Below are 10,171 nucleotides of genomic sequence, written 5' to 3'. Positions count from 1 at the left end.
CAAGTCAAATGTGTGTCCCGTCATCCAACAGTGTTTGACACGTTCTTTCTTTGATCGCATGGCATGTGTGGCATTGGCAACATCCCTTTTGTGTTCTTTTATTCTCGTGGCCCTCTTTCTGTCTGTTTCGCCAATGTAAGTAGCGTCACAATCTGTCTGCAGGGGTACGGCCCTTTGGCTTCGTGGACAGATTCGCCAAAAGGTAATGCGGTTTAAAAACTGTTCATGTACCCAAAGGACACAAAGCTACTTCTAATGGCGTCTGACATGCCCTGGACATGTGGAATTGACGAAACCTGTGTTGGCCTCGCCTGTGAATCACTCCTTCTACCCATCTGAATCCACCTCCTCATATCTTTAATGAATGCCCTGCAAGAATGGCGTTTTTCTGAAGTATCAGCTACATTCTCTAGTTCTTGGAAACCCTAGCTGTTCGTTAGAGTACATTGCATCGCAATGTGATAATAATGTTCTTACAGCACACCGTTTGTGTTCGGTCGGGTGGTGTGAATCAAAGGACAAAACGGTCCCTGTGTCACACGGCTTACGGTACACTGCCGTTCCACACTCCCAGTACTGCCCCGGCGCACAAGTACGTCCAAAAAAAGGCAAAACATTATCTTTCCCTGTCTCATACATCAACCGAATGCAGTGTTGTTTGTGAGTTACCTGCCGACAAAGGGGTTTGTGTTTACGCTTTGGAGAGCGCAGCAGTCAGAAAGAAAATGGCAAATGGTTAATTTATACTTGGTTTACACGAGTTGAACCGATTAACCAGTTAAAAAACATTGACCATGACTGTAGGGATGCCCCAAATTGCCCCCTCGTTTAGACATGACAGCTCGTCAAGTCTACCCGACTTGAAATATCCATGAAGGGCAGCCGAACGGCTCATCCCTTTCTTTTGTCGGCCCTGTCCAAGGGGATTTACGGGAACGGGCTGACATGCCCGCGTGGGAAACGAGCAGAGTAGCCGTTCCCAGAGCTGGGTTGGAGGCATCTTCATGGATCAGGGGGCAGAAAGGGTGGTAGAGAGATCTCGGCAGCTCCTATTGTATGCCAGGAGAGGGTGCTGGCACTGGGGCCAATAGGAGTGTTTAATGTCCCTGATTGGACAGGCCCAGTGTCAGCAAGCTGGTTTTGAGGTCCTGCCAAACCGGGACGAGCTGAATTTAAACGAATCCGCGGATCGCTACATTTGTCTCCCGCGGTTTGACGGCCACATAAGTTTGTCGTGCGTGACAAAGGAGCTTGCCCGCACCGTGCACGGTTGGGCACTTGGCGCATCATCGTTGACGGAGGCTGTCGCGAGCGACAGTACGCCAAAGTGCAATGTTTTCTTGCTTTGTTTTGTAAAAAGTTGTCCGTCATCTGTAAATATATACATATTTACTCAACCGCCGAGCCTGAGCAACACTGAGGTCACCGAAAACAAGCCGTCCTCCAGCCATCACAGCACCCCATAATCGACCGGTTTTGATCGAGACTCCAAGGGAGACGGCCACCGACCGAGGAAAACAACCCTCTTCAGGGGACAATGAAACCTTACAGGGTCAGTCGACAGGAATCGTGGACGTCGTCGGCCGCTTGGACAACATTGTGTGCCAGAGAGACGATGACGACAGTGCCTGTGCGGAGCGGGGGGGGGGGGGGGCTTCGGCGACAAGTGCTCAAGACGACTAGGACAACAGCTTTCAGCTGATCCAGCAGTACTGGCTCGGCGAGACTCATCAACGGGGTACCGGGGTACTCTCAAGAAGCCAGCCTCAAGAAGACTTCGTCAACACCCGAAGCCTGCATCGACAGAAACCGGGACTCAGGGGAACGGACTCCCCGTGCGGTGATTGACACCGGGGACCCGCGAGTTGGTGACGTCAACAACCTTTATAGACTTCACAGCACCGCCAGGTCAGTGATCTCCTTTCGTTCCATCCCCGGCTGATACCCATGCTCTTAGGCGCATGGCGAAACATAACTTGCGGTGTGGGGCAGGCCCTTGTGAAACAGGCGACAAGGGGTCGGGTGGGGAAGCGGTTCCGCTGAGCGTTCAGTTAGTCCTTGTGAGGAAAAAAACGAAGGAGCTAGAGCTGCAGGTACGACTCGCAGAACTCCGGGCGGAGGAGCGGAGAGCAAGAGTTTGTCTCCTGGGGGAGCGCGGTGAAGAGACGCAGCTTTGCCCGAGGCCCGATGTGTGAGGGAGAAAGAACCGGACGCGCGAGGTGACCCGGAGGCAGGCTTGGGGTATGAGGCCGATCGTGTCGTTCAGAAACCGGAGACTGCCGTGGGGTCCGAGGCCGGTCGTGCTGTACAGAATGAGGAGACTGCCGTGGGGTCCCCAACGCCGATCGCGCTCTTCAGGAACCGGACACTGTCGTAGGTTCGAGGCCGATCGTGACGTACTGGGACCGGAGACTGCCATGGGGTTCGAGGACGATCGTGTAGTTCAAGGACTGGAGACTATCGTGGAGTCCAAGGCCGATTGGGCCGCGTGAGAATGAGGGTGTTCCTGCGTCAGGGCAGCTGGAAGGGAGGAGCTCCCGGAGGACCAGGAGTCAGGCCCAGCACTGGGGAGACTGGTGGGTTCCGAGGTCACGAGGGGGGCTACTGCAGTTGTTCAAATTGGACTTCAGTGTCGCCATGACGGGCCTTGTGCAGAGGGTGTGACATGGTGGGTGCCACCAAGTGGGCGGCGCGGGGAGGTGTCGGTGCAGGCGCACGAGTCGTTGTGGGGCAACCACTTAGGCGCTGGGAAAGAGATGGCGCGCCAGGGGCGCAAAGTTGGTTCTTCCTTCGACCAAGTTGCCGCAAAGCGAGCGCCAAACACAGTTACGTGGAAAAATCAAGCCGGGCACGCCTTTGAGGGCCTAGAGGATGCTCTGGCGAGCATCACGGTCCTCGCGACAGCCGACACAGCTGCTCGGGTGTGGTGTGCTTGCAGGGTGGCAGAAGAGCGCTTAATCGCTCTACGGCAAGGGTCTCAAACACGCGGCCCGCGGGCCGCATGTTTGAGACCCTTGCCGTAGAGACTCGCTTGGTTGCGGCCCGCAGGCAACCGGCTACGAGTCCCGGTCCCAATGTCTCGAGCGCTAGAATTGGCATTCACCATCGTGACCTCCTCTCGCCGATTCATTTTCGCTCGAAAAGTATTTACATAGTTTATACCTATTTGTGTGCATTTACCCTTTGTTTCGCTTTATATTTTGCTTCGCAGCTTTCTGTAATGTACCGAAATTCAGCTACTAGGCTGCAAGCGCAAGCTATTCGCTGAAGGAAGCATTTCGGCTGCACAAACTCTTGATCAGCAGGAGCAACTGGCAAAGATAAGCTACGAGCTCGGGATTCTCGCGTTCAAAAAGCTAACACCATTAAAAGACAAGTATTTGTTCCATTGCTGTAGTAAAAATCGTCAGGAAAACAGCAACTGTCATATTACTGATTGTTTTTAGAGACACCTTGAGCTTGGTCAATTCCTGGGTGAATTGAGCAACGGGAACGACAGTGTACTTGTTCAATTAAAAATGCCAGCACGTTGGCGGAGCGGTGTCATTTTTATTATCACATCACGTCAAGGGCCAAAGCCAAGGTAGTCTTATAAAAAATCAAATCTAAAGTTGTCACTGGCAAGACTTTGAGTTTACAAAAAGCATAAAGCACAAGGTCTACCCTTACTCCCCCCGCGTTTCACGTTGGCCCTCGTCATTTGAGGTGCTCAATGTCTGGCCCCCACACTCAAATGAGTTTGAGATCACTGCTCTACGGGAATGGTGTCAGCCGTGGGCGACTTGGGAGGCGATCACTGTCGCGGTTATTTTGAGCAATCGAACGTTCCAGCGTTGTTCAGTGTTCACCATGCGTTTTCAGTTTTCCTTGAATGCTGGTTTGCCGTGCTTCGTTACGTCTTTTTCGGTCTTTTGTTTGCGGAAGCTCTTGCGGCACCGATGGTGTCATTGTTGCGAGCGATCCAGGTCCTCGGGAGGCCAGCTGAGAAACAAAGTATAGTTTCCTTTTTTTTTTTCCTCGTTTTTATTTCGCAATTTGTGCTGGGGGTGCTTGGCTAGGTTATTTTAAGCCATGTGTTTTGTTGTTTTTATTTTTCGCTTGAGGTTAAGCGGTTTGTTTGTATGTTGGTGTTGCAGCTATCGCCTCCCGTTTTTTGCAACTGCTGGCAAGTCCAAAAGTCCTAGCGCAGCTTTCAGGGGGCGTGCGTAGGAATGCCACAAATTGCAACCTCGTTTAGACATGACAGCTCGTCAAGCCTAACCGACTTGAGCAATCCGTGAAGGGCGCCCCAACGGCTCATCCCTTTCTTTTGTCGGCACCATCCAAGGGGATTTACGGGAAAAGGCTGACATGGCCGCGTGGGAAGCGAGCCGAGTGGCTGTTTCCAGAGCCGGGCTGGAGGCTTCTTCGTGGAGCAAGGGCAGAAAGGGCGGTAGGGAGACTTTGGCGGCTTCCCTTGGTATGCGTGGAGAGGGTGCTGGCACTGGGGCTAATAGGAGTAAGGTCATAAGAAAAAGTACTACGCAGACTCTAACCAATTCCCTCAATGTGCCCGACGTTTCGAAGCCAGCTCGGCTCCTTGTTCACGGGTGACTGTATATGGGCCCAAAGGTAGCAAGCAACCTGTCGTCGTTTTCTTCTCCTCTCTCTTAGCTTTGTTTTCTTCTTCTGTTTCTGTGTGTGGCGCACTTTAGCCCGTATATATAGCTGCTTGGAAGCGTTCCGGTGGATCGGTTCAGATTGTTGCTACCTTTGGGTCCATATACAGTCACCCGTGAACAAGGAGCCGAGCTGGCTTCGAAACGTCGGGCACATTGAAGAAATTGGTTAGAGTGTACGTAGTACTTTTTCTTATTACTTACCTAACCAGGCGGAGTTCTGCCGAAATGTTTACATTTAGGAGTAAGGTCGGATACTTCTTGAATGCCCCTTGAATATCAGCAGGCATTGTGCTGCTGTGCAGTTGTGTAATTATTACAGTACGACAAATGAAGCCACGTGCTACCCCGGTCAATCCAGTTTTCAGATTGCATGTGTGAGATGTGTTGGAAGGATCAGCGCGTGGGTGGCTACTGCAAAGGTTAAGGGTGCATTGTGAGGACAACATTGAAAATAACTCCCGGTGAGCTCGTTGGTACCAGATTAAAAAAAAATGAAAAGGACAGACAAGACAAAGATGTTTAACCTATGTGTCATTTTCGTTAAACTCTTTTGTGTTTCTTTAATTGAGAATAAGTAGTGCTCTCTTGCACATTTCCTGGATTACTTATGTAAAAGAAATTAAAGTTACTCATGGGCACAAAAGAAATAACTTGAACAATTGGAAAAATGATTATGTATGTAATGGACATGCACAAATTAATAAACATTAATTTTTCTTTTATTAATTGACATCCCCAAGATGCATGCATAAGCAGGAGACTGAAGCAAAGTGGCTAAAACCAGAAGGGCTCTGGTCTCCTGCCAGAAAGTATAGTAAATATACAGTTGCGACATGGGAGCGTGTAAATTTTCTTCGTCGAATTCTGTTGGCTTGCGACTTCTAAACCAAAAGCGGTGGCAGGGATGAAACGATAATCTGACGTGACGTCCAACTCGGGAGGGAGTGCTTGGGAGCGGTAAATCGGTTTAAGTTTTACCTTGAAATTTAATGACACACAGACAGACAGACACACACACACACACACACAGAGACGCACGCACGCACGCACGCACGTGCGCGCGGAAAAAAAACAAGAAACACGTAAATTGACTTACCAAGCCGTTGCTGCTGTAGTCACGTTGTTGCTGCATCCATAGCAGTTGGTTTGACGTTTCCACATACCGTAGGGGTGCCTGCATGGGGCTTTGAACGCCGGGCGCTTTCACTGGACACTGGTTCAGCTCTAGCATTTGTTCTACCTTTCTTAAAGACGAAGAGAGGAGGAACGTACGCATACGTCGCCGGACGGGGCTCATACTCCGCTTGCACCCCACTGCAGGAGATTAACATAAAGCAGAGGCTTAGGTTGGACAGGTGGCAGAAGTTACGACGATGTTGACTTTCTGCGCCGTCCCATCGCCAGTGCCGTTCTTCCGCGAGCGGAAACTCAGTTCAGTACATACCCAGACACAACCAAGAAAACATCGTGGTTTCGCTGGCCGTAGTACCCGCAATCTACCAATCTGCACATAACCTCCCCAACGCGCACGAAAAACGTTTCGACTCGCGTCTGTACCTCCCTCCATCTTCGGCGAATTTTTTCTGCCCGTCGACTCGTCGCTGCACCGGCTGCACGAAATCTTACCCCAATGGATCGGAGTTACTCCGGCGGGTCGTGTCACGTGATAGAACAGACTGAAAAATGGGGAAAACGGGAAAAACGCAGGACGCCGGTAGGTTTTGGAACGCCCAGGTACAAAACTCTTACCCTAGAGTAAGATCGAGTAAATTTTGGAACACGGCCCTCGTTCGGAAAGTAGACGACGTAGAATTATTATTATATACGCTAGAGGTTTTACGGTTTTACTGGCGCTAGTGTCTATGCGACCTCCGGTTACTCTAGCGCTTCCGGTCCCTCCGGTGGCAAACTGAAGCGTGCGCATGGAGAATGCGGAAACTGCGGAACAACAATCGTATTTTCGGGGCGTTGCCAAGGGGCGTTGCAGAGGCTGGCGGCAGCATGCTGAGGACACGTATTCTACTCGTCCGTCGTCATTTGCCGAAAAAGTTCTTCCAAGACGAAGGCTTTGCGCACGACGCGAAACTTATTGGTTCTCGGTAAAAGCAACTGTCAAAACGGGACGTTTGTAGGTATGACCAGAGTACGGGTTTCGTCAGGGCGCGAGCAAAGAACGTTTTTCGGAATGTAGCTTGTTAACCGGGACTGACTCTTTGCGCTATCTTGTGTGATGTAAACCAGGACTGACTGTGTCACTCTACCCTCACAGTATGATGACTAAACATGTGAAAATGTCCACGCGTGTTATGTGCAACTGCGATATGTAAATATACTTGTTTTTGTTGGGAAAAAAAAAGGTATAACGTAGCATATTGATAGCGCGTCGGCCTCATACGCTGTAGACGTGGGTTCGATGCCCGGGTGGGCCACTTCTTTTTTCTTTTTTTTTTTAACATTTTGTTTTGTCGAGGCATTTGGCAATATTTACATTTCTTTTTCAGAATTAAAAAAGAACAAAAAAAACCGAATGTTTTTGAGAAAATTTTGTTCGACTAAATGGTACGGGTCTCCCTTTTCGAAAGGGAATTTTTACGGAAATGCAGTGCCGCAGGAAAAAGGCACAACTCGTCGGAAGCAAGTTTCGCCGGTCTCGCGGCGGGATCAAAGGTTCTTTCTTGGCGCCCTGAAGCACTGCGTCTCTGTGCCTTCGCGCGCTTGGATACCGATCAAGAATCGGCGCCGCGACAAAGTTTTCAAGGCGTGTCACGCGTAGATATCTTAGCATCATATATCGGCTGCGGAGTTCTGAATCGTCCAGCTGTTCGTCACGTCTAAATACAAGATACGCGCTCATTGAAGAAATAAAATGTTACGTACCATGTGTCGCGAGGGGGGTTAATACACAAAACAGTTATTTAAATTTAAAACAAAAAGGATTGATTTGACGGGAACGTTGTTTACCGAGAGCTTTGGTTTGTTTGTATATTTGTTTCTTTATTTCCCTCTGGAGAGTTGGATCACTGTAATCAAGTGTTACGCTCATACCGAAAGTTATGAGCGTAACACTTAGTGCCTCTTAAGCAGAGAGAGGAAGGAACTTAGATATACAAAACAAAGGGGGGGGGGGGGGGGGGGGGTCACCGGCTACATAAATGTTACATGAGTTATGCACTCAATTGTTCCGCAGGTAGCTTGCGACGTTTTTGGTGAATATGCGTATGGAGGTCTGGTCATTTGGTGTTGGGTTGGTGATCGACGTGGGAAGGTACCTCCAGAGTCGTACCGCACGGGGGCCGAAAGAGTGGGAATGACGGAGGGTGCAGCCGCCCCGAGATTGACGAGGGACAAATTAGACTACTAGCCGTACATTCGAGGTAATTGTTCAGGTTATTAACACGAGAAAGGTCCATAGAAAAGAAAAGAAGGTCGTGTCCCCTTTGGGCGTACGGTCTGCAGGTATGAAGCGCCTAGGCCTTTCCCGTGAACGAGCTCTTATCCGCTCTGTCGATACGGTCGTAGTGGTTCCTGTGACTGCTTCCGGGAATCCTCGGCGTGTACTTGAAGTTCTTTCTTTCCGTTCCCTACTTGAAGTCGGAACGCGCCCAAAGTCGAAGAGTATTCAGAAAATTTTCAGTCGCTTCTCGCGGCGAAACACGAGCGACCGAGCGATGTGAACGGACATGTCGAAAAGTGCGGAAGACAGCTCGGATGGCTCGGATGCTGTTTTGGAAATCCTTCGTGAATTACGCAAAACTCGCGATCATTTCGCTTCGTGATTACGGATTTCTTAAATTTTTTTCGTACGCACATTTTTCGTGGTAAGATAGTTTTGTGAATCTGGCCTCTGTTTTGACGAGATAATATTGTGGTACAAAAAATATACAACATAATATGTTGCCAACTTTTTCTTAATTATGTGCGAAGTAAAATGAGCCTCCAAAGAATCCATCTGGATTCAATCCATGTGGCTCGGGCTTGCTAGCCGGTTGTTGTGCCTGGTGGTGTAACGGTGCACCCGGGAACACCCTGGCCTCGCCCGTCGATTCTTTCGGGAGAGGAGGATTCACGTGATGGGAGTACGAGTACGCTCGCCGGGTGTCCCCGGTCGAAGGGGGGTGTAAGGGTGCGCGATACACCCACATACACCCTTTTTTTCTGAGAGTGTAATTGCCCACCAAAGACAGGCGTCCAGCCATGTCTCGCACACAGCGAATATTGTATTCGGGAAAGATTACTTCAGCGCTTTAAAGTCAGGAAGGTTGTTTTTTAGGAAGCAAATGTTGGAAAACCAAACGGGATTGGAGTCTGTAGACTCTGATCGCGCACTTTTCACACGACAACTATGCCAAACGCGGAGTTGTCATGTGAACGGTGAATGCTGCTGATGTCGCTCGCCGGAGGCGGGTCGGAGAACTACTTGGTAGAGTTGGCGATGATGGTGGGGTACACAGGGGCTCCGTGCTGCTTAGTGAATGGAAAGAGGTCATCGGCCAGGGGTGAGAGCTGGCACGCCGCACAGAGCCACTCGGTTGATAATGAGGAGAGGCGTCTATACAAAGCGAGAGATACATCTTCACATTTCTGGTGGAACCACAAATCATAAATGTCGCATTGGAGAGTGGCGACATTGTCGACAGACAGGAAACGGCAGGGGCAGGTGGGACGTGAGCCGGAGTTTGAAGGTACGCCCATGAGCGATATGAAGGTGAACAGCCCTCTTCTTGTTTTTGATGCTCCTGCAAGTTTTGGAACAAGCTCTGTTCCAGAAGAGGGCTAGAACGCAATGTTTATACCCCAAGCCACATACTATTTGAGACGTTGAGAGTTAATATAGCTTTAGAGAGCCGTAAAACGGGCAAGAATCCAGGTAAAGTGTTCACTTTCATATTGCTGGCGGGTGTGCTTCACCAGTGATCAGCAATAACAAGATTAGGTGAGGTTGGCGAGGGCGATGAGTGAAGAATGCTGAGCCAGGAGGTTGCTTCCATGGATTACAATGTTCAATGGTGATGCTGCAGTCAGAAAGTGGCATTCTAGGTGCTTACGGTTTGTCGATGATAGGTGATCTTTTTGTCGAAGGGCCAGTAGCCCCGTTAGGCAGATCAGGAGACGGAGAGTTGTAAAGGCGCGCTGTCATCGAACCTAACAGCTTAACATTGTGCTGAAAAAATTGACTGGCTAGATCCAACATATCATAGAAAACTGACCAGGGGGGCAATGTTCGACAAATGTCTTGTTTCTCCTAAGAAAGGGAAGTGATGGAAGTGACGATATCGCGTCTGATTAGTTAGAGGCTCAAATGACGAAAGCGGGAACTTTCATCATTTGAACCTCTAACCAATCAGACGCAATATCTTCACTTCCATCACTTCCGTTTCTTTTTAGGAGAAACGAAACATTTGTCGTCGAACATACCCCCCAGGTGTGTTGAACATTCATCTTGGGGGGGAAAGGACAGGCAGGTCAAATGCACCTCCAAGCACAGCTTTATTCTTTACCACATTAGCCTG

This window comes from Ixodes scapularis, unplaced genomic scaffold (assembly GCF_016920785.2).
Source record: "Ixodes scapularis isolate PalLabHiFi unplaced genomic scaffold, ASM1692078v2 PGA_scaffold20__3_contigs__length_1032517, whole genome shotgun sequence".
Taxonomy (NCBI): Eukaryota; Metazoa; Arthropoda; class Arachnida; order Ixodida; family Ixodidae; genus Ixodes; species Ixodes scapularis.
The sequence above is the reverse complement of the archived record's forward strand: the minus strand, read 5'-3'. Positions refer to the sequence as shown.